The sequence below is a fragment of the Papio anubis genome, chromosome 3 (assembly GCF_008728515.1).
Source record: "Papio anubis isolate 15944 chromosome 3, Panubis1.0, whole genome shotgun sequence".
Lineage (NCBI taxonomy): Eukaryota > Metazoa > Chordata > Mammalia > Primates > Cercopithecidae > Papio > Papio anubis.
The window spans coordinates 445,838-471,452 of record NC_044978.1 but is presented as its reverse complement, the minus strand read 5'-3'; the positions used below and the strand labels follow the sequence as shown (position 1 = coordinate 471,452).

At 42.7% G+C, this 25,615-nt stretch overlaps 1 long non-coding RNA gene and 1 pseudogene across 2 annotated transcripts in view; one reads left to right on the top strand and one right to left on the bottom strand.

The window, feature by feature from the left end:
* Positions 1-25,615, bottom strand: part of LOC110743369 — a 38,228-nt gene that overhangs the window by 4,048 nt on the left and 8,565 nt on the right. The gene's annotated exons all lie outside the window — the stretch shown is intronic.
* Positions 8,295-12,901, top strand: LOC101012706 (annotated as a pseudogene). Its single transcript, XR_002522340.2, has one exon. The product of XR_002522340.2 is annotated as a heat shock protein HSP 90-alpha-like (transcript).

Sequence of the window (25,615 nt, the reverse complement as noted above, 5' to 3'; positions counted from 1 at the left end):
CATCTCCATCAGCTTTGGTTCTGAAGATCTGACCGCACGAAAAACCTTCCCCAAGGTATTGGAGCTTTCCAGTTCACCCATGTATGTGCGTAGATGGACACACAGAAGGCTTGCCCATGGGTGCCCGCGTTCCAGAAGGATTACAAACACTGAGATGATAAAAATGGGCTCTGGATTCTCCAAATTCCTGTTAATTTATACTTCTCTATGGTGATTGTAGGGAACGATGAGTGATAAAGATGAGGGGATACTCTCTTGACAGCCCGGTTTTCTCATGAGAAGTTCTTTGAATGAAGTTGGAAAAGTCGCTTGTGTTCAGCATCTGGGTTAACAGCTGGATTCAGGGAAGGGGACAGGTGAGTGCTGGAGTCGGAATCCAGCTACCTGGAGCAGAAAGGGCACAGTCCAGTAAGTGACCAGAAAAACAGAAGGCAGCCATGAGCCAACAGACAAGGAACAGCATTCTGTAGACGAGGTGGAAAATGTTAGATCCGGCCATTTCCGTCCACTCAGGATGCAAGATCTTCGCCTGGACCCTGCAAGGCCACAAGTCAATATGCGGGTCCTCGGAGTGAAGCCGGTGGTTCAGGGGCCAGAGGGCTGGCAGGGCACCGGCCTGGGTTTGCACCCGGTTTTCACACCAACACTTGCTGCCTTGGAATGATTCGGAAGGTCAGCAATGAGGGAGGAGCGTTTGCCACACCAAGTTCGAGACAGGAAAAAGAAAAGTTTAGGCGCGGAGAAGCCTCCTGGAATAGATGTACAAGTTAGTAAAATATTTTTCAGGATCCAGTAAGGCTTTGGGCAGTGAGCTGTATCCTGTGCAAGCCTAAATATGTTCTTAATCTTGTTTTCTGGAGAAAAGATGTGTTTTCATCTACCTTGCTCAAAGCACACAGTGCCCCTGGGTCTAGAAGAGGTGCCCTCAAACCCAGCCAAGTCTTCATCCCGAGTGAGGAGCTACCTCCTCCACAGAAGCCGCGGTTTAGGAGGGCTGGCTGCCTGTGTCCGTTCCACCTGCCCTGGGAGCCTCCTTGGAGGAACGTGGAGAGGACTTTGGGGTCGGCTGCGAGCCAGCTATTTCAGTTAACCTCTTAACAAGAGGGAAGCAAACATCAGCTAGATTGGGTGTAGGTAGAAACAAATTCCAAAATCCTTTGGAGTTGACTGTTTGTTTTTGTTTTCTGTAGTCCTTAAAATGTAACATATTTAATAACTAGAGAAAAAAGTTAAAGTTACGGAATGAGCATACATTGGCTCCGATTCTCTTGCACACATGAATTACCGTATTTATCTGCTGCCAGAGCAACACTTGTCTTCAGCCAGTAGGCGGCTGTCTTTTCCTTTTTCTTTTTTTCTTTTTCCTTTTTTTGTTTTTTGAGAGAAGTCATGCAATGCCCCAGGCTGGAGTGAGTGGCAGGGTCTCCAGCTCACTGCAAGCTCCGCCCCGGGTTCCCGCCATTCTCCTGCCTCAGTCTCCCGAGTAGCTGGGACCACAGGCGCCGCCACCGCGCCCGGCTGATTTTTTGTGTTTTTGGTAGAGACGGGGTTTCTCCTTGTTGGTCCGGCTGGTTTAAAACTCTCGACCTCAGGTGATCCGCCCCCCTCACCCTCCCAAAATCCTGGGATTACAGGCCTGAGCCGCCGCCCCCAGCTGTGCTGGCCACTTTCGCAAAACATCTGGGGCTGCTTCCTCCTGCCCATTGTCCTAAAGTTACCTGGAGACTCCGGTCTAGATCTGGCAGGTGAACGCGTCTTTGTGTAAAAGTAAGGAAAGCTGACGACGCCAGGAGGGTGTGCACCCATCAGGAGGAACGAGAGGACCCAGCTCTTTTCACCCCATCACACCCCAGCCTCCCACTCGGCATAGGGTGTCCCGGCCTTCACCTCTTCACTTGGCTCTACCCACGCTCACAAACACGATGCCACCCTCCACAGGTCGGGAAAACTCTACCCATGCTTATGAGACAAAACAAAGGCTGTGTGAAGCCAGTGGCCGGTGTGTCTTTACAAGCCTGGAGGGCAGGACAGGGCTGCCGACTCCGCCGGTCACACAGCTTCGGTGAAGCAGGTTCTCTTTCAAACACGACTCGCCAGGCGCTTCCTCCACTCTCTTTAACTGAGTCATCTTGGGGCTTCATACTGTGTTTCATGCAGAACCAGTAATTCCACAGGAGGAGGAAGACCTCTGTGTTTTAGGATTTGAGATCCAGGTTTTCTGTGTAGCTGAGCCAGCCTTTTAACCTCACATGTGGAAGTGAGTGTGGTTTCCTGGTGGATGCCATTCCATTGCCTGCCCAGCACCCCTTCCTTTCCTTCGAGGATCAAGCATCTCACTTTTACCCCTGTGGTCCGGGCTCCAGTCCTGGCCAACCAGAGTTCCACGTGGCCCCTGGCCACCAGAGTGGCGATGGACAGGTGACCCAGGCCCGATTCACGAGGGCCGCACCGTGCAGGTGCTTCTGCCCGTCCCTAAGCGAGGTGTGCACAGTGCGGGGGATTCACGGCCTGGAGTACTGGAGATCGTGCTTGTTTCCACACAGGGAGAGCATCATCGAGAGTAAAGCAGTCGAGAGAAAATCAAGGAAAGAAATAGAGAGACAGAGACTATGTAGCTATTAGTTAGCCTCTGAATTCACCTCTGCCTGAAATAAGAAACTCCCAGATTCTTGCATAATTACATAATTTCAATTTATTTGAACTGGGCTTTCTTTCATTTGTGATATGATTATCTGAGGCCTATTGCTAAAATTGATCTCCACCAAACAACGTAATTATGAATGTAAAAGGTCTTTATTAGCTCTCCAGTGCTGTGTGTAAGTGAGGGATAATTTATCTGAGATGCAACACTCCTCCTGCATAAAATCGTAAGACCTACGCCAGAGGCTTGTGCCTTGCTGGTACCACAGAGCGACACAGTCCAGACCAGCACATAAACAAGTATTTTGTTTTCTTGTTCTTTAAAATATATATATATATATATATATAGTGATGCAAACCCTGTTGCAAACACTGATGGACAGATTTCCATGCTGCAAGGTTGTAACCACAGCTTCCAGGAGTGTCTTTCCACAGGTTTTTTTGCGTGACTGACTCTTGCCAGTCTCACCTTTCGTGTTGCTTCCTCTGAAAGTTCTCCATGGGGTCCACTTTTGAAGAGTCTCTCCCACATGCAATCGTTGTCATCTTCCTTAGTACATATGACTGCTGAACTTCCCCTGTTTATCTACTGATTTGTGTATCATCTCCACCACACAAAAGCTCCATGAAAGCTGTAGCCTGGTCTCCCATCTTCACCATGGGGTTCTTAGTGACCAGAATCATGCCTGGCACACAGTAGATGCTTAATAAATATCTGTGAAGTAAATGAATGACTTGTAGAAATGCGATTATCTCCATGCAAGGGGAATGCAGGGCTGAATCTGACTCTAATAATCAAGACCTGCTCCAATAGGTGCATGCCTTTGGATAGTAAAAATTGCATTATTATAGCTAAGACAAATATTCAGAACTAAAACTTTAGCACTTTTCTGATTTGTGAAAATCCTCTTTCTGCTCTAGTAACAGCCTTAGAAGTTCAGTATCCTGAAATGTGTATCGACACCTGAATAGCCTCCATGATAACACTTGATGTAGTAAACAGACACTGTGGAATTTTAATTCTAAATAGAATATAACAAAATATAAAATGTAACACTGCATATATTTATGTGTATTACTGGTCATTTAGAGTATTATTATGTTGATGCCAGAGAAGCCTCCATACATAAAACCTTAAGTGACCAAGAGGCTAACCAGCCTGGAGGTGAAGATAAGCAGCCTGCATGTGAAGCTAACTAGCCTGGAGGTGAAGCTCACCAGCCTGGAGGTGAAGCTAAGCAGCCTGGAGGTGAAGTTAAGCAGCCTGGAGATGAAGCTAACCAGCCTGGAGGTGAGGCTAACCAGTCTGGAGGTGAAGATAACCAGCCTGGAGGTGAAGCTAAGCAGCCTGGAGATGAAGCTAACCAGCCTGGAGGTGAGGCTAACCAGCCTGGAGGTGAAGCTAACCAGCCTGGAGGTGAAGCTAAGCAGCCTGGAGATGAAGCTAACCAGCCTGGAGGTGAGGCTAACCAGCCTGGAGGTGAAGCTAACCAGCCTGGAGGTGAAGATAACCAGCCTGGAGGTGAAGATAACCAGCCTGCAAGTGAAGGTAACCAGCCTGGAGTTGAAGATAATCAGCCTGGAGGTCCCCTCTTTGGTTCAAATACAATGGCTGTAGGTTCTCTGCTTGTTCCCTGCATGCTGTGGGGTTACCATCGCCTCCCTGGGATGGTTTTTAAGTGGCACAGGTCATCTTTCTCAGTATTGCAATGTCATTTGCACCGATCCTCTCCCAATGCTGTACACTCTAGTCCTTCCACACTCATTATACTTGGAGGCTAAAGGATACTTCAGCTCCTGTCAGAGCTAAAAAGGGAAAATGGAGACCCAAAAGAGTTCTCTTGGAATTTTAAGGTGGGTATTTTCCTGGAGATGTGGAGGACCTGTGTTCATGTCCTGTATACCTCACTGAATATGTGAAATGAGAATTAAACTTTTTTGAACCCGTTTTCTCATTGGCAAAATGGGAATAATTATTTCTGTTAAAATTTGGAAGAGACAGGCCAGCTAGTGAAAGAGATGCTTGGTAGAACTCAAATGTGGAATGGAGTCCTGTGTATCCTAACCCACGTAAGTTGAGCAAGCTCATTTTCTTGGCAAATACAACATGGTTCATGATTTGGTCCTCAGTTTTGCAAGCCCAGAAATCAGACAATAGCAGCAGGCAAATACATGATTTTCAAATATCAGAGTGAAAAACTGGACTTCCCAAAACTAAATTCACAGGATGGATAAGCCAAGCTGATGATTGATTTATTTTCAAAATTTTAGCTTATTCTTACATAGACGTCTACTTCATTGTCTCAAGTTTCCTGAGAAGCTTGAACTTGAACCAAAAAGGCTTTTTGGTGTGTGTGGAATGAGAGCAAAGAGAAGTGGGTATTCCTGGGGGACGGTTCACCAGATCCCCCAGCCAGATTCTCACCCTGAGCAGAATGCCCCATCCTCCAGCCCCTCACTGCCCACAGCAGAGCACACACGGTGGGGTGTGGCCTTCTCGGAGCTGTGTGCTCTGCTTGTCCACCTTCTCCTTACAAGCTGCCACAGACACTCTCGGCTAGCTGAGACAATGCCCAATGTCAACCCCATCATTCCTTGTCTCCTCCCAGTAGAGAGCTAATGCCTGCTTTCTCGTCCCTCTTGAAGCTGGGGATGGCTTTTTGGTAGTTCTGGTCAATAATAGACCAATGGAAGATTGCTGGGCCCTTCAAGGGAAACCTCTGCTTTCCTGATAAAAAGGACAGCTGGGGTCATTCCTTCTCCCTTCCTCCTGCCTTTACTGGAGACATGAGACTGGGCTTGCAGCAGTGTCACCATTTTGGGGTGCAAGAAATCAAGCCAACACACTTAAGACGACGGAGTAGAAACTGAGAGGGAACCTGGGCTTTGGCGGCATTGCTGAGCCACCCTTAGCCCTGGACGGTCTGAACAGCTTGCCCTGAGAGACCATTACGCGGCTTTATTGTTTAGGCCACTGTCAGTTGAAATTCTGGGTTTTCTTTGTTTCCTAACACACATATTATTATCAATGGTTAATCTATAGTTAGGAACCTGATACTTTGGGCCTAGGAGGCATTGTGTCTTTTTATAACTTAGCGATTTGGTTTTACTCTCTCACAGCAGTTGCACTTCCTGTATTTCCCAGTTCTTAGGTAAGTCTGCACTGTCATGACGATGTACTGTCTGCAAGACCTACCTTAAAGGCTTATTGTGAAGACGAAATCACAATTTTTGAAAGTGCCTTAAAAACTCTAAAGAGCTTTGGAAAAGCAAGACAGTCTTATTATTACTACCATCTATATCATCTTCTAATGCAAGAGGAATAAAAGGTAAAGGCATTCTCTTAATTTAGGGCATTTGTGGTGCTGTAAATTAAAGCAATGTTCTGTAACATTCAGAACATTTGTTGCTATTTATCTTCCAAGATTTTTTGAAAGAAGTTGTGTATACCAATCACTAGCCACATTTCTTTTACCTTGTTTATATTTTTTCTTGTTTTTAGTAAATTTTATTGAGTATATTTGAGGTTTGAGACATGATATTACATGATACATACAGTAGTAAAATGGTTACTTTGGTGAAGCAAATTAACATATCTACCATCTCACAGTTACTTTTGTGTGTGTAACAAAAGCAGCTAAAATCCACTTGACAAAAATCCCAAATACCATGCAATTGTATTAACTGCAATCCTCACGTTGTCCACTGGAACTCTACCCTCGTTCATCCGACACATCGGTTCATCCTCCGTATCTGCCACTTTGTGTCCTTAGACCTACATCTCCCCATTTCCTTTCTCTTCAACTTCTCGTGCTGGTAACCATGGTTTTATTGTCTCTCTCTCTCTGCATATTTGACCTTTTTGATTCATTGTTTCATAGATTTCACATATAACTGAGACCACACAGTATTTTCCTTCTGTGTCTGGCTTATTTCCTTTAGCAGCATGTCCTCCAGTTCCATCCATGTTGTGGGAAATGGCACGATCTCTTTTTTTCGGGCCAAATGTTATTCCATTGTACACACCGGCCACATTTTCTTTGCCCATTGGTCCATCAAGACACACTTAGATTGTTTCTGTGTCTCGACTCTTGCAAATGATGCTGCAATGAAGATGGAAGTGCAGGTATCTTTACAGGAGGGTGAGCTCATCTCCTTTGCCTGGAGACTCAGAAGAGGGATTGCTAGATGGTATGGTAACCTCCACAGTGCTTTCCATAAGAGCTGCACCAATCTACATTCCCACCAAAACTCTGCCAGGCTTCCTTTTCTCCACACTCTTGCCAGCGCTCATTAGCTCTTGCCTTTTTGATAACAACCATGCTTACGGGTGTGAGGTGGTATCTCATTGTGGTTTTAATTTTTATTTTCCTGATGATTAATGATATTGACCTCCTTTTCATATACCTGTTGACTGTTTTTATGTCTCTAGAGAACCCAGTTTTTGCCCAATTTTTAATCATGTTATTTGTTTTTCTGCTATTGGGTTGTAAGAGTTATTTTTTAAATTTAGGATATTAACACGTTATCAGATATGCAGTTTGCAAATATCTTCTACACCTCTGTCGTTTGTCTCTTGGCTTTGTTGATTGCTTCCTTTGCTGTGAAGAACAGTTTTAGTTTGATGCAGCCCATTTGTTTGTTTTTGCTGTTGTAGCCTGGGCTTAAAGTGAGATGTACAAAAAAATCATTGCCACTTTCCCCTGCGTTGTCTTCTAGGAGTTTTATAATTTCTGGTCTTCCGTTTAGGTCTGATACTCATTTTGAGTTGATTTTTGTGAGTGGAGTAAAATAAGCATCCAGTTTTATTCATTTCCATGTGGAAATACAGTTTTTCCAACACCTTTTTTTTTTTTTTTTTTTTTTTTTTTTGGAGACAGAGTCTCGCTGTGTCGCCCAGGCTGGAGAGCAGTGGCACAATGTCAGCTCACTGAAACCTCTGACTCCTGGGTTCAAGTAGTTCTCCTGCCTCAGCCTCCCAATTAGCTGGAACTACAGGTGCCTGCCACCATGCACGGCTAATTTTTGTGTATTTTTTTTAGTAGAGACTGGGTTTCATTAGTTGGCCAGGTTGGTCTGGAACTCCTGACCTTTTGATCTGCCTGCTTCAGCCTCCCAAAGTGCTAGGATTGCAGGCTTGAGCCATCGTGCCTGGCCTTCCAGCACCTTATTTTGAAACACCTGTTCTTCCCTCATTGTGTCCTCTTGGTGCTCCTGTCAAAAATTAGCTGACTATATGTGTTTGGATTTGTTTCTCGGCTCTGTATTCTGTTCCATTGGCCTATATGTCTGTTTTTACACTAATACCATATGGCTTTGATTGCTATAGCTTAGTAATATAATACTTTTAAATAGGGCTGTGTGATAACTGCCTTTCTTTCTCAGTATTGCTTTGGCTATTCAGGGGCTTTTGTGGTTCTGTATAAATTTTAAGGTTGTTTTTGCTATTTCTGTGAGGAATACCATTGAGATTTTGATAAGGATTTTATTAATCCATATTGCTTTGGGCAGTATACACATTTTAACAATATCAATTATTCTGAGAAATAAACATTAGATATCTCTCCATTTATTTGTATCTTCTTCAATCTATGTTATTAATGTTTTGTATTTTTTAGCCTACAGGTTTTTACCTCCTTGGTTAAATTTATTCTAACATTTTGTTTTTAATGTTATCATAAATGTAATTGTTTTCTTGATTTCTTTTTCAGCTAAGTTGTTATTTGTATATGGAAATGCTATTGATATTTAGAGTTGCTTCAGCGTCCTGGTGCTGCTGCACTGTGGAGCCCGTGCTGTCCCTTAACCAAGATGCCTGAGGAAACGCAGACCCAAGACCAACCGACAGCGGAGGAGGAGGTTGAGACATTCACCTTTCAGGCAGAAATTGCCCAGCTGATGTCTTTGATCATCAATACTTTCCACTTGGACAAAGAGATCTTTCTGAGCGAGCTCATTTCAAATTTATCAGATGCATTGGACAAAATCCGGAATGAGAGCTTGACGGATCCCAGTAAATTAGACTCTGGGAAACAGCTGCATTTAACCTTATACCAAACAAACAAGATCGAAGACTCACTATTGTGGATACTGGAATTGGAATGACCAAGGCTGACTTGATCGATAATTTTGGAAATATCACCAACTCTGGGACCAAACTGTTCATGGAAGCTTTGCAGGCTGCTGCATGTATCTCTAAGATTGGCCTGTTCAGTGCTCATTTTTATTCTGCTTATTTGGTTTCTGAGAAAGTAACAGTGATCACCAAACATAACGATGATGAGCAGTACGGCTGGGAGTCCTCAGCAGGGGGATCATTCACAGTGAGGACAGACACAGGTGAACCTATGGGTCATGGAACAAAGGTTATCCTACAACTAACAGAAGACCAAACTGAGTATTTGGAGGAACGAAGAAGAAAGGAGATTGTGAAGAAACATTCTCAGTTTATTGGATATCCCATCACTCTTTTTGTGGAGAAGAAACATGATAAAGAAGTCAGCGATGATGAGGCTGAAGAAAAGGAAGATAAAGAAGAAGAAAAAGGAAAAGAAGAGAAAGAGTCCAAAGACAAACCTGAAATTGAAGATGCTGGTTCTGATGAAGGAGAAGAAGAAAAGAAGGATGGTGACAAGAAGAAGAAGAAGAAGATTAAGGAAAAGTACATCGATCAAGAAGAACTCAACAAAACAAAGTCTATCTGGATCAGATATCCTGACGACATTACTAATTAGGAATACAGAGAATTCTACAAGAGCTTGACCAATGACTGGGAAGATTACTTGGCTGTGAAGCATTTTTCAGTTGAAGGACAGTTGGAATTCAGAGCCCTTCTATTTGTCCCACGACGTGCTCCTTTTGAGCTGTTGGAAACTGAAAGAAAAAGAACAACGTCAATTTGTATGCATGCAGAGTTCTCATCATGGATAACTGTGAGGAGCTAATCCCTGAATATCTGAACTTCATCAGAGGGGTGGTAGACTCGGAGGATCTCCTTCTAAATATTTCCTGTGAGATGTTGCAATGAAGCAAAAATCTGAAAGTTATCAGGAAGAATTTGGTCAAAAAATGCTTAGAACTCTTTACTGAACTGGCAGACGATAAAGAGAGCTACAAGAAGTTCAATGAGCAGTTATCTAAAAACATAAAGCTTGGAATACACGGAGACTCTCAAAATCAGAAGAAGTTTTCAGAGCTGCTAAGATACTACACATCTGCCTCTGGTGATGAGATGGTTTATCTCCAGGACTACTACACCAGAATGAAGGAAAACCAGAACCATATCTATTATACCACAGGTGAGACCAAGGACCACATAGCTAATTCAGCCTTTGTGGAATGTCTTTGTAAACATGGTTTGGAAGTGATCTATATGATCGAGACAAATGATGAGTACTGTGTCCAGCAGCTGAAGGAATTTGAGGGCAAGGCTTTAGTGTCAGTCACCAAAGAGGGCTTGGAACTTCCAGAGGATGAAGAAGAGAAAAAGAAACAGAAGAGGTAAAAAACAAACAAACAAACAAACAAAAACACACAAAGTTTGAGAACCTCTGCAAAATCGGGAAAGACATATTGGAGAAAAGAGTTGAAAAGGTGGTTGTGTCAAAGTTATTGGTGACGTCTCCATGTTGTATTGTCACAAGCACATATGGCTGGACAGCAAACATGGAGAGAATCATGAAAGCTCAAACCCTAAGAGACCACTCAACAATGGGTTACATGGCAGCAAAGAAACACCTGGAGATAAACCCTGACCATTCCTTTATTGAGACCTTAAGGCAAAAGGCAGAGGCTGATAAGAACAACAAGTCTGTGAAGGATCTGGTCATCTTGCTTTATGAAACTGCGCTCTTATCTTCCGACTTCAGTCTGGAAGATCCCCAGACACAGGCTAACAGGATCTACAGGAGGAACAAACTTGGTCTGGTATTGATGAAGATGACCCTACTGCTGATGATACCAGTGCTGCTGCAACTGAAGAAATGCCGCCCCTCGAAGGAGATGACGACACAGCACGCATGGAAAAGCAGAACAACCTCCAGCTGATGGATGACTTCCCTGTTCGATACTCTACAGTTCCTCTGAGAATATACTTTCAAGGATGTTTTTCTTTATTTTTGTTAACATTAAATAGTCCGTATGGCATGACAACAACTACTTCAAGGGGAATATAAGATTTCTGTCTACTTCTAAGTGATGCTGTGATACCTTAGGCACTAAAGCAGAGCTAGCAATGCTTTCTTAGTTTCACATTGGCTTATTTTAACAGATGTGTTGTAAGATGTATGTAACATGATGCTAACTTTGTGGTCTAAAGTGTTTAGCTATCAAGCCAGATTCCTTAGTAGACCAAATCTTGTTATCGAAGTGTTCCTGAGCTATACTTTGATGTTTAGAAGAAAAATATTTGTTACATCTTGTAGCATCTACTTTTTGAACTTTTCATCCCCTGTAGTTGCCAATTCTGCATATACTAGTCCCCTAGAAACAGCTTAAACTGAAGCCACTTGATGGAAGGAACTCTCCCTGGGGCTTGTTTTCCAAAGTAAAGTATTGTTTGGAGGAGCAAAGTTATAAGCCAACCTGAGCATATCATAAAGTTGTTTAAAAATAACCCAGAGCCAGTCTCGTGGATGGAGTGTAGTGCCTGAGTCACATTCTGCTCAAAGTTGTAACAAATACAAATAAGTCAAAAAGAAAAAAATAAAAAAGAAATGCTACTGATATTTATATGTTAATTTTGTATTCTGCAACTTTACTGAATTCAGGTATTTGTTCTCACGTTTTTTTCTGGAATCTTTGGGGTTTTCCTCTCATAGAATCATGCCATCTGCAATCAGAGATGATGTTACATCTTCCTTTTCAGTTTGGATGTCTTTTATTTCTTTTTCCCTTTTGATTGCTTTTGCTGGTGCTTCCAGTACTATGTAGAAGGCATGTGGTGAGAGTGGGCAGCCCTCTCTTGTACCGGATTTTAGTGCAAAGAAGTTCAGTTCTTCCCTGTTGATTATGATATTAGCTGTAGGTTTCCCATAAATGGCCTTTATTATGTTGAGAAACTTTCCTTCTATATGTAAACAATTAAGAGTTTTTATTGAGAAAGATTGCAAAACGTTGTCAACCTTGTTTATGCTTTAAAATGTTTTAACATGAGTAATTATTTAAGTAAGGGAAAAGAAGGCCTCTCAGGGTGACCAGTTGTCCGTGTTGGCCTGGCCCCATCCTGGTGTTTACACTGAATCTCATGTATCCTGGGGAAATTCCTAAATCCCAGGCAGCACAAGTGGTTAAACCATCACTCTACCAATTGTATTATCTTTAAATCTTTTAGGTTGCATTGGCTTTAGCTGTCTTTAATGTTAAAGGTCTTGTATTTCATCTGTTAATCCACATAACAAACATCAGCCGAGTCAACCCACCAATGTGTCCACCTCCATGAGCACAGATAAGAAGATGGCTCATCTGAGAGCTCACAATCCTCATGGGCAGAGCTGACCTTGGCACATAATTACATCATTATCACACCATGTCAGACTGACAGAAGCCAATGTGGTCAGCATCTGTGGGGTTCTTTATAAACATCTGTTGCTTTCAGCAATGAGAGGCTGGTTGGAACCTCTTAAATTAGGTAAAAAGTTATAATAAAGACAAGTTGCAGACTAAGTCTACCACAAATTCGAACATTTAGAAGCATAAATGTCTCAACACAGTCATGCAACCTGTGTATTTTTTAACATAATGATCTCCTGTGCTCTACTGTAAACACCCTGACAAGCATTTCACACAAAAGGTTATTGTAGGAAAAGCACAATCACATTCTAATGTTGGGATCCACTAACCTCTGAGTTAGATTAGACAGAGCAATCCTGCCTAAGAGTAGGGCAAAAAGACCCAATAGCTACAAAGAACTTGGATGCAACATTATAGGTGTGATCCTGCTAGGTTTCCAGATTCTGCTCACACAGGAATGTCAGGTTCCATGAAATTTTTTCAGACAATTATATATATTGAGCACTATTTATTTTATCAAGAAAAAAGGAGAACTATTTCTAGTGTTCTTTGTGCTAATTAACAAACCTTCTGCTGTGTATCTAGATGAGACTTGGCCTACTTGCCATAGATATATCTAGAGTGGGAAGTCTTTGTTAACATAATTCAGATGCAAACTAGTAATTTCTAGAATATGAATTAAACTTAATTTACACATGTAGAAGGCTAAGGCATTTTAAAATAAATTATCTTGCAACAAATATAAGAAATAATTAGTGGTTTTTCTTTTAAAATGTAGAGAAAATGTCTTTGACAAAACAAAATACTTAGGCACTTCAAGGACTTGTCAAAGTGACCTGTGAACCAAATCTGAAGGATGAATACGAATTTGTAAACTTAAGGGAGGAAAAGTGATATTTGGTGGAAGACAGAGTCCTGCGCAAGGTATCTCCACAAAAGGTCTTACTACTTCAGGAAACTTCAAGAAGTGACTGAAAGCTCTGAGTCTCAGGAACAAGGAGAAATGTGCCTGAAATGGATATTTGAGAAGCCAAGAGGGTGGCAGGATCTGGAAGCCACACTAAGTAGTTTGGACTTTCTGCTTAAGTATTGAGATGATAGGGGCACTTTTTTTTTTAGGCAGCACAGTGGCTTATTGCTCAGGTAGCAATCAGAAGAATGGATTGAAGAGAGTAAAGTGTCAGGGAAACAAACCAGAAGCAAGACGTGACGTAGACTTGGAGTCAGGCTTCAGAATGTATTCGTTCATTCAACAACCAATATCATATGAACTGAGCACCTACCAGGCACTCTACAGTAAAGCAGACCCTGGAGATACAGTGCTGAGAATGCAGCCAGGCTCTCAAACTAGGCGTGGTAGCCTGCACCTGTGGCAGGAGGATTGCCCGAGCCCAGGGGCTCCAGGCTGCACTGAGCTATGTTTGTGTCGCTGCACTCCAGTCAGGGTGGCAGAGTGAGACCTGGTCTATGAGTAAATAAATAATAATAATAAATATCAGTCCTCATGGACAGGGTGAGCACATCCCAGTTTGGCAGAGTCAGTTGTTTAACATAACTTTCAAAGGATCCAAGAATATCTCAAAAATGATGTGCTCATCCTGCTCTTGCCTCACTCATTTCAGGAGAGGAGACAGTCACTCAGCAAACAAATGAAGCCTGTTAGCAAAGGATGTATAATGGAGACATGGGGTCTGAAGAGAAAATGAGGTAGGAATGGAGACTGGAGTGTGTGCATGTGTGTGAGTGTATTTGTCTGTGTGTGAATTTTAACACGATGAACACAGGAGGGAGAAAGCCATGGAGCCACCTGAGGGAAGGAGTTCCCGACCTAGGAGATGCAAAGCATAGAGCCTCTGAGAGGAAGCCTGTGAAGAATAGTGAGGAGGCCTGGGCAGCTGGAGCAGAGTGAGCGAATGGGCGTGGGAGCACTGTAGAAACGCAGGTTGCCTGGAAAAAAAGAGGGGCTACCACCGGGCACTTTTGAGTAAAGGCAACATTGTCTTAACTAACTTTACAAAATATCTGAGTTTTGTGTTGACAAAAGTCATAACTACTTTAAAATAAGCAATGACTTTCTCCAAGCTATTTTACTTAGATTCAAGCTGCTGTGAGCCAGTGGGTAGTAGTTAAGATTAATACACAAAGAACACATTTTAAACTACAGGAGTGAATTACATTTCTGGGGCTGCTAAAACCATTGCAACTTTTTAGACGCCCATGAATGTGACATTTCACTGGCATTATATTATTTTAACTTTACAATCTGCTTGCCAAAGTCAGGTCATTCCTTCCACTTTACAATGAGGAAACTGAGTCCTAGAAAGGTTAAGAACAGTTGGCCCATATGCAGAAAACTGACCTTGGACCCCTTCCTTACACTTTAGACAAAAATTAACTCAAGATGGATTAAAGACTTAAACATAAAACTCCAATCCATAAAAACCCTAGAATAAAACCTATGGAATACCATTCAGGACACAGGTGTGGGCAAAGACTTCATGACTAAAACACCAAAAGCAGTGGCAACAAAAGCCAAATTAACAAACGGGATCTAATTAAACTAAAGAGCTTCTGCACAACAACAACAAAAAACTATCATCAGAGTGAACAGGCAACCTACAGAATGGGAGAAAATGTTTGCAATCTACCCATCTGAGAAAGGTCTAATATCCAAAATCTACAAGGAACTTAAACAAATGTACAAGAAAAAAACCAACAACCTCATCAAAAAGTGGGCAAAGTGTATGAACAGACACTTTTCAAAAGAAGACATTTATGTGGCCAACAAACATATGAAAAACGCTCAACAACACTGATCGTTAGAGAAATGTAAATTGAAACCACAGTGAGAACCATTTCACATCAGTCAGAATGGTGATTATTAAAAAGTCAGGAAACAATAGATGCTGGCGAGACTCTGGAGAAATAGGAACACTTTTACTCTGCAGATGGGAATGTAAATTAGTTGAGCCATTGTGGAAGACAGTGTGATGTGTCCTCAAGGATCTAGAACCAGAAATGCCATCTGACCCAGCCATCCCATTACTGGGAATATACCCATAGGATTATAAGTCATTCTACTATAAAGACACATGCACATGTATGTTTATTGCAGCACTGTTCACAATAGTAAAGACATGGAACCAACTGAAATGCCCATCAATGATAGACTGGATAAAGAAAATGTGGCACATATACAACATGGAATACTATGCAGCCATAAAAAAGAATGAGTTCATGTCCTTTGCAGGGACATGGATGAAGATGGAAGCCTTCATCCTCAGCAAACTGACACAGGAAGAGAAAACCAAACACTGCCTGTTGTCACTCACAAGTGGGAGTTGAACAATGAGAACACATGGGCATAAGGAGGGGAACAACACACATCAGGGTCAGTCAGGGGGTGGGAGGTGAGGGGAGAGAGAGCATTAGAACAAATAGCTAAGGTATGTGGGGCTTAAAACCTAGACGATGGGTTGATAAATGCATGGTACATGTATACTTACATAATAAACCTGCACATTCTGCTCTTATATCCTGGAACTTAAAGTCAAATTAAAAAAAAAAAAAAAAAAAAGGGAGTTCAGGTTCAGACAAGTAAACAGAGAAAAGGCAGATTTCTGAGAGCTAAGGGGAGTATAGATTGAAAATGGAGGCTATAGGACAGAATGCTTATTTGAAAGGATTGGCAGTGCAAGAAGAAAGAAAGAGGACTCCATATCATGTGCTAAGCTTAATGAATCTGGGGGTACTTTTTCAGCCCATTATTTTAATCTTAATAATAAAATCCTTTTTAAAAGCACCACAATGCTATAATCTGAATTAAGCTACACTGTCGGTCAAATCCTGTCTGGTCCCCTGTGTGCATGGCATTAAACAGGACCCTGGTCTTAAAACACCAAAGAAAAACCACATGAGTGTTGGCTCTGTCCACTCCATTCCTATCTGTATTATTACAGGATTGAATTGTAATTTGAATTTATAAAATTAATGTTGTTTTCATACTTTAATACATTTATTACCTGAAATAAATTACATTTCTCTTAAAAAAAAAAAAGTTGGCCCTTGAATAAGATGGGTTTAAACTATGTGGGTCAAGCTTTTTCAATGAAACACGGATCAGAAAATGCAGTATTCAGGGCATGTGAAACCCACATGTAAGGAGGGCAAGCTGTTAATTTATGTGAGCTCTGTAGGGCTGACCCAGTGCTGGAACCAGTCCCCCAGGTGCACCGAGGGACAGCTGTAAGTTGAAGACACACAGCTAATAAAAGGCAGAGTGTAGATTTAAAACCTGGTTTTCTAGCTAATACAGTCCATGCTTTCACACTACCTAAAGCTGGCTATTACGAAACAATAATAATGCTAATTATTACAGTAATAATCCCACATAATAACAAAATACAGTCCTAGTAAATTTGTTTTTCCCTTCTTAATTGGGACAATTTTATTTTACAAAGGAAGATCACCAGCACTTTCTTATTTCTAGCAGTGTTCAAGTACAAATATTTCCAAATAGTGTAGAATGATTAGTACAATACTAGTAACCCTACAGTGTAAGATTTTTTGACTTTACAATGGTGCATAGGTGATGTGCATTCAGTAGACACCGCATTTTGAACTGTGCTCTTTGCCTGGGCTAGCAGCATGTGGCAGGAAGACCCTCAGGATGCACATCAGGGGCAGCCAGCCCCAGCTTCCAGGAAGCCAGGCGATCCAGGGGCATCAACCAACACTGCACCCCACAGTGCGCTGAGTTCATGAATGACATGAGATCTGCAATACTTTTTTATAAAAAGCTTCATATTAGATGATTCTGCCAATCACAGGCCAGTGTAAGTGTTATGGGCGTATTTAAGGTGGGCGAAACCTGTGATGTTTGGTAGGTGAGGTATATTAAGTACGTTTTCCACTCATGATGTCAGGATGTAACCCTATCATTATGTCAGGGAGGAGCATCTGTACTAGAACTACTACTAGTGAACTACTAGCAAAACGTGAGAGTTGTGTTTGCTGCTTTGGAAGCGGTTCCCTCTTAGCAAGCGCAGCATCGTGGAAGCAAATGCGGATAATTTGGGGAAGATGCAGCTGTTCAGCCTCCCCCGGCTCAGCCATCTTCTTACCACTGGGGGAGGAGATCTGTGCTGGCAAAACCCGATCACACTTGTGGTTATTTGCCACTCACTAAATCAGACTTGGAAATAAGATCGTTTGTCACCGGAAGACTTTCAATTATCTTCCTCAGGCTGGACTCTGTCCTTGCAAAACTGAATGAATCATCCACGTTTCGTCTTCTCACCATGGGCGCAGGTGATCTCATCCACGCTAAAAAAGAAACCGTCTTTGCTTTGTAGGTTCTGTATATTAGCCCTTTGTCAGATGAGTAGATTGCAAAAATTTTCTCCCATTCTGTAGGTTGCCTGTTTACTCTGATGGTAGTTTCCTTTGCTGTGCAGAAGCTCTTCAGTTTAATTAGATCTCATTTGTCTATTTTCGATTTTGTTGCCATTGCTTTTGGTGTTTTAGTCGTGAAGTCCTTGCCCATGCCTATGTCCTGAATAGTATTGCCTAGGTTTTCTTCTAGGGTTTTTATGGTTTTAGGTCTAACAGTTAAGTCTCTAATCCATCTTGAATTAATTTTCTATAAGGTGTAAGGAAGGGATTCAGTTTCAGCTTTCTACATATGGCTAGCCAGTTTTCCCAGCACCGTTTATTAAATAGGGAATCCTTTACCCATTTCTTGTTTTTGTCAAGTTTGTCACTCATAGGTGGGAACTGAACAATGGGAACACTTGGACACAGGAAGGAGATCATCACACACCGGGGCCAGTCCTGGGATGAGGGGAGGTGGGAGGGATTGCATCAGGAGATATACCTAATGTAAATGACGAGTTAATGGGTGCAGCACACCAACATGGCACATGTATACATATGTAACAAACCTGCATATGGTGCACATGTGCCCTAGAACTTAAAGTATAGTAAAAAAATAAATTTTAAAAAATAAAAACGAAAAAAAAAGAAGCCCTCACTCCTTTGAAACTACAGACCTCTTGAGTCTGCAGAGTGTGCTGCCTTCTCACTGCCAGCCAGGGCAGCAGTTTTCAGAATCGGAAGTCACTTCACTGCTTCCGGTTTGCCTCAGTGGTGAAGCATTCTGGGAAGATGTTCACAGGGGATGGGAGGCAGGTGGAGGGGATCAAACATACTCAAAACACGACCCATGGCTTCCTTCAAGGCTGTGGCTTGAGGTACACTTTTAGGAAAGTGAGAATAGAAACCAGAGTCCCCGAAGGATGGGTTCCAAATACTCTAATATCTTTCACGTTACTCAAGCGGCCAATCAACTCACATCTTAGAATGTCATTTGAAAAACAGAAATCGCAGTGTTTGGAAGCCAAAGACATTGGCTTCCAAATAATTTAACGTGAGAAATATACTCATGTAGCTTTAGAACTAGAAAGACCATGAGAGGCTCTCAACTGATACCCACTGTGGTACCAATGAGAAATCTAAGAACATTTAAATGAAGCTTGTTTATACTAAAGGGTTTTTGGTTTTTGTTGTGGTTGTTTTCAATTGCATGTTTGCGTGTCCTAATTTACTTATAAAGTATTATGTCTTTGTTTCTATAATGAGTAAAATGGAATTTTTATATTAAAATTTAAGGTAAATCGAGTACTGAGATTCCCTTGAAGTCGTGTGTATAGGAAGTGATGTTTGGCTCATCCATTGTGAAAAAGCAGACTTTGGCTTGATGACAGTGAGGCGTTGTGTACGTGCCACACACAAGCCAGGAGAAGAGTGTGAATCTGTCATCCCAAGCAGTGAGGAAAGTGAACTCATCAGCAGTGGCAGGAAAAAGCAGTCACTAACCCAAAAAAGCAGGGAAAACTATGTCAAAAACAAATCAAGTGCCAGCCTTAAGTTCAGTGTCGCTAAAACTCTCTTGCCACATTTCTGGTTAATGTTTTTGTGTCTCAAAAAATAGTCACCTTTGGTGTAGTGTCTTTTCTCATGGGAACAATGCTTTGCATTCACGAAAGTACCTCTTTGAAAACCTCTGCATTGCAAACATCTTCTTATTAATCTTGTGTGTTGTACAGGTAGCTCCTGCCTCCTTGCTGGGTCCAAAATTTTATATATATATATATACACACACATATATATATACACTTTTTTTTTTTTGAGATGGAGTCTTGCTGTCTCGCTCAGGATGGAGGGAAGTGGCGCGATCTCAGCTCACTGCAACGTCTGCCTCCTGGGTTTGATTCTCCCACCTCAGCCTCCTGAATAGCTGGGACTACAGGCACTTGCCACCATGCCCGGCTAATTTTTGTATTTTTGGTAGAGACAGGATTTCCCCATGTTGGCCAGGCTGGTCTTGATCTCCTGACCTTAGGTGACCCACCTTCCTCAGCCTCCCAGCATGCTGGGATCACAGGCATGAGCCACTGTGCCTGGGCCCCCATGCAAATCTGGACTGAATGAGGAAGCCCAAGCCCCTTTGCACTGTGTTTTCCATGTTGTTTTTTTACTCTTCTCCCCTCACCCCTCCCTCTGCGGATCCCATCTATGCAGCGGCTGTTCCCAGTCAACCTGTGTCTCCACTGCTGACCCTCACCGGTGTAGGTGGGCTGTGGTGATTAGAGCTAATGAGAGGTTTGGGAAGACTGACATTCACTTCCGATTTCAGTGCCAAATTAATGTCTCCTGCAGATACACACTCCAGAAATCTCATGCCCTGAACTTTCTTCCACATCATTTTCTCTCCCCTTTGTTTCCATTCCAGCCATGCAGGAAGCAGGGTCTGCCCTGGCACACCGGACATGTTGTCCACGCCTGCTTGTTCCTCCCTGCCTGTGTTCCGGGAAGCTCCTGTGCACCGTTAAACTCTTCTAGGTACGCTGTTCCGGACTTTCAGTTGTTGGTGTTTTCTGTCTACATCCTCTCAGTCCTCTAGAAATAGACACTTTTGTGATACTCACAGGTTCCTCATTGAGTGTACAGGTAAGTACTGGTGAGAACATTCACACTGTTGTAAAATCAATCTCCAGAAGTTTTCATCTTGGAAAACTGAAATGCTATACTCTTTAAACAACTCTCCCACCTTCCCCTCCCCCAGGCCCTGGGAGCCACTGTTCTCAGTGAAGACTTTCTGTCTCTGTGAAGCTGACTACTCTAAGAACCTCCTATAGGTAGAATCATAACCTATTTATCTTCTGTGACTGGCTTATTTCACTTAGCATAATGTCCTCAAAGTTCACCCATGCTATGGTATGCATTAGAATTTTCTTCCTTCTTAAGGCTGAATAATATTGCAGTGCATGAGTATACCACGTTTACTTTATCCAGTCATTCATTGATGGCCACGTGGATTGTTTCCACCTTGTGATTATTGTGAATAATTCTGCTCTGAACACGAATGTGCAAATATCTCTTCCACACCCTGCTTTCGTTTCTTTGGGGTATATATCCAGAAGTGAAATTTCTGCATCATATGGTAATTCCAGTCTTAATTTTTCAAGGAATCATCATAATGTTTCCATAGCCATTGAGCCATTTTCAATTCCCACCAGCAGCATACAAGGATTTCAGCTTTTCCATTTCTCTCCCGCACCCGTTAGCTTCGGGTTTTTGGTTTTCTTTTCCGTAGTCGTTATTCTAACGGATAGGATAAAATGTCGTGTGTTATTTTAGTTGTCTGTTGTCTGACACTGTCTTCCTTCTGCAGAGAAGAACACCTTTGCCACTGAACTCACTCATCTTTATGATCTTTATGTCGCTACTGTCTAATTACATGCCTGGAACATAGTATGTCCTCAAAAGCAGCTGTTCAAAGAATAAATGTTGCTACGGGTAAAAATGGATATTAAATTGCAAAAGAGCTTTAAGCTTCTTCAGCAAAGGAAAGGCAGGTGACCCACCAAATCATTTTCTCCAGCGGGCCAAGGGGTAGAGAATCACGGCTGGGAGCTTCAGGTGGCAGCGGTGAAAAGAGGAGCAGGCAGACCGGCCCCCATGGCCCTTTTGAGGAAAAATGGAGGGTGGGAATACAACCGAGGCTGACCCAGGACCAAGAGAGAGCCTCGAGGTTTTTCTCAGAGGAAAATCCTACCTGCCATAACCCTCAGTCCCTAAGTTCCAGGCCTCTCCATCTCCACTTACCTGCGCACTCTTCAGGATCTCCCCGCTCTAGCCATGGGTGCCATTGGGTACGTAGCATGAGGCTGCTTCTGTGGTCCGGACACCCAACGTCAGAACACAACTGCACAATTCCCTTTAATTAGGCTTTTGTTATCCAAACAGTCTTGGAAAATAGCCCACTGGCAAATTGGAGAATGCCATCATCCTTATCACAGTTTTATTTATCACAACACCAATGTTCATAAAAAGATAAATAACGTTGCAAGATCAAAGAGTATATCCCTACGCTCCTGGCTCCATGCTACCATGGAGGTTGCCCTTGTGACCTTTATCAGCAACTTAAGGAGATATTTTGCATATTTCATTGTCAAGGTGTAAATATATTCCTTTTCTGCAGCTAATTTTTCTAAGGAAGCCTAGTTCCTCACTTTCTATTTCTTCTCTTTTTATCTCCTGGAGTATGGGCAGGTCTGGAACTTCCTGTTACTCAATGTTGTGCACTTTTAAACCACAGGCCTTCCTATTCAGTATATTCTTTAAGTAATTACAAGTCCCTTTTATAATAAACTCTTCCCAACTTGTTACCAGTCTACATTTTTATCTTCGTTTGGTTCTGCTTTCAAATTGTTTCAGCAATGCTAATAATAAAGAAAAAGATAAGGTCGGCTGGCTTTTCTTCCTCACTCACAGCAGCTCAGAAAATGAACTGCAGCATTCTCCCTTCCTATTTGTGCAGGTAATGATGTATTCATTGTGGCAAAGTCTTCACAGATAATAAAAATTACATGATTTGCAGATGTGCTAATTATCTCATCCTGATCAAGAAAAAAATTCTGAATTGGCTTCCAACTAAGCAGTTTAATTTACACCCGTATTTGATGCTGGCATGAAGCCTGAGCTATTTTATGTTACTTTATTTTTCTTTGGCTTGGAAATTAAGATATTTTGGAAAATTGTTATTAAGAAATGCTTAAAACAGCCTATATATAAGATTGACTGTGGAAGGTCACCCCTACTTAAGTTACAATGCAGATGTAAATGCAGAGAGATGGCGAGAAAATCAAAAGACAAACAGGATGAATGGTTTGCTGTATTCAACTTGAGTAATGGGAACTAACTCAATCTATTTTGGACGTGCAGAGATAACTCTCTTATTAAATGACTATTTGCACCAAGAAAGGAGCAAACTATATGTTTTTAAGACATAAAAACTACATCATTTCTTGGCAACTGGAAGAGGCCAGCATTTTCATGGTGTTCCATTCATTTCTTTCTTTATACTTTTACAGCATTAAGACCAGTATTGTTAGCAATTGCAGACTAGTTTTACTAGATTCTGTTACTTTTGAACACAGTTCTTTGTAATTTTCTGACAGAATATTTAGTTATGAAATGTGGCATAAGACTATATTCTTGGAGAAAAAATCTTTGGTCTTTAATCTTAATTGACATATTTCAACCTGAAGACAATCACTGGATGGGATTTATGTGTATAAAATAACACTTTCAATATCATAAAATATTGCAACTTATAAGCCAAAATGGTTTGCTGTTAGAGAGAAGACGAAGAAGGGAAAGAGCTTGTTCTTATGTATTTTGTTAGTGGGAATCTGACTTTTCTTCAATTTCAACCTATTGATGTTTCCAACATAGAGAAAACTGGATTTCTTTTGCTTCTAACACATAAAAGTACTAAGTCAAGTAATCCAAATTTTTCTCGCCCTCTCTCTCTCCTAATCATCTGTGAAAACACATAAACTTCCATAAGTTGGTGAGGTGTATAATGTGAGGCCACTACAAGATCAAAGCATCGATAAGTCCGTCATGCCCAGTTCTTTTGGATATTAGTGCTTCTGGGTTAAAAAAGTGATAAAAGTAGGCTGTGGAGCTTCAACTAAAATTCAAGTCTTTCAGGTTCCAATCAAAAGTTCTTTTCACTAAAACACTCTTGCCCTATTGCCTTGGGCAAGAGTTTCTACTTTTATAAGTCTCTGTCTCATTTTCAAAGTTAGTATAATATATTATCCAAACCCACACATTGGGTTTTTTTTTTTTTTTGGCCATAAAACTCACATTTACATAAAAGTATACTGTAAAATATAAATATAAGATTTTTCCCCTTGGAAATAATAGAAATCTGAATATGCACATGCTCCTTACATGGCTACGGGAATCAGGCTTTGCTGTTACTGGATGATAATAATAACTTGTGAAAGCCCCACGTGGAAAGAAGAGAGACTCATTCCTGTGCCAGCCTAGACGTGTGCACTTGGCTTGCGTTCTGGTCAGAAAGTCCCTGGCTGGAGCTTGTGCTGGTTTGTGGTCCTGGAACCAGGTGGTTGCTGCTGTGCGACAAGGAGGAGGACGTCCCTCGTAAACTGCACCTGACACCTGTGCCACGCACCTCTCTCCACCCTCACCAGGGTTTTTTGTCGATTCTAAAGTCCACAGGACGTTCTCCATGTCCATATATGTAGTGCCCAGAAGCGGAGGGGGGGTGGCACCCCACGGTGAAGTCTGACCGAGGGAGGGGGTGTGGCACCCCACGGTGAAGTCTGACCGAGGGAGGGGGTGTGGCACCCCATGGTGAAGTCTGACCGAGGGAGGGGGTGTGGCACCCCATGGTGAAGTCTGACCGAGGGAAGGGGTGTGGCACCCCACGGGTGAAGTCTGACTGAGGGAAGACAGTTACTAGCAGATAAACTGTGATACTTTCCATTCTCTGGATGGGCTGTTTGGAGCAGCAGTGCCTTCTGGTGGCTTCTCTAGTGACGCTCTGAAGGACATCGCTGTGACCAGCTCAGTGACACTCCCTTTGACTTGCTGCCCCTCCTTCCCTGCCTCTTTGTCCCTCACTTGTGTGTTTGAGCTGCACTCATCATCCGGCATAGCACCTCCTATTTCCCTTGAGCAGGTTTTCTAGGGAACACAGGCAGAGACAGTGCTAAACTGGAATAAGCAAAAGATCAGTGATGGACTAAAGGCCCAGTTTAAAATAGAAATTGTAAATGGATAGTCAGTCAGCGAAACGACGTGATTTTCCTCCAGCACCGTAGGAACAGCAGAGGAGAAAACAGGGAGTTGGGCTCATTTACTCATTTAGCAAACCGGGGGTCCCTGTGTGTCCATCGCTAGAGTAGTCATCAGGGACTCCAAGACATAAAAAAATAACCTTCGGTTCCCATCAGTCCCTCTTTAGGGATTAACATTATACACTGGAATTTCATGTCTAACTGTCTCCAGAGGCAGTTGAAGTAGTATTTCTGAAGAGTGTAAAGGGCAGAAAATAATACGTGAGAAGACGAGGAAAAAGCTGAAGGTAGAGGTGAGATAAGAGAAATCACTAAGAAGGGGAAACAAGCAGCGTCCTTCAGAGAAAGGATGTCAGACACGTTTCTGAGATTAGGCTATTCTGCTGACAGCAATGTCCAGAGATTCAGCATAAGGGCAAGTGGCACTAACAGGGCAGAGATGGAGATTATCTAAGCAGAGAAATTCTCAGAGCAATACACTCAATGTGGGGGATGACTCATTACCGCAAACTGAAACCTGTACAGGCTACGGGCCACCTGAGTATGGGCCACCTGAGTACGGGCCACCTGAGTATGGGACACCTGAGTACGGGCCACCCGAGTGTGGGCCACCCGAGTGTGGGACACCTGAGTGTTTGCTCTTCCCTCAATGCAGCTGAGCTGGGAACAGCCTGCAACCGAGAAGAGAGAGCACCAAGTCCACCAACTGCTCAACTAAAATGGGCTGCGCCAGCTCAGTAATGGGTGGGACGAGATTTTTACAGACCTGGTGAGAAGCGACACCAATAGGAGAAATAGCACGTAGGAATGAGGGAAAGTTGGGAAGAAGTGATTAGGAAACAAGACTGAAGATTCAGTTCTGCGTAGTAAGTGCCGCTCTGCAATGGCGGGGGGCGGGGGTGAATCAGAGCCCGGTGGCCTCAGAGCAGCAGCACAGGGCGCTGTGTGTGCAGCTGAGGGAGGTGCAGGTGAGGCAGGTGCAGGTGAGGCAGGTGCAGGTGAGGCAGGTGCAGGTGAGGCAGGTGCAGGTGAGGCAGGTGCAGGCAGGAATGGCAGCTCTGTGAATACCAGGGCAGCCTTTCCCATGCTCTGGCTAAAGGACATGCAGGACCATGCAGAGCTAGTGTTACTGCTTTATCTAATTGTCCATTTGCTTCTGTAAACAATGCCAAACCCCTCAAACCCAGAGCTATCTTATCTTACTAAGAGAACAGGAGCCCTCCTGGATAGCCGTGCTGGGCTCCTGATGCTCTGGCCACAGAACCCTGCTCTCCCCCTTCTCGGCC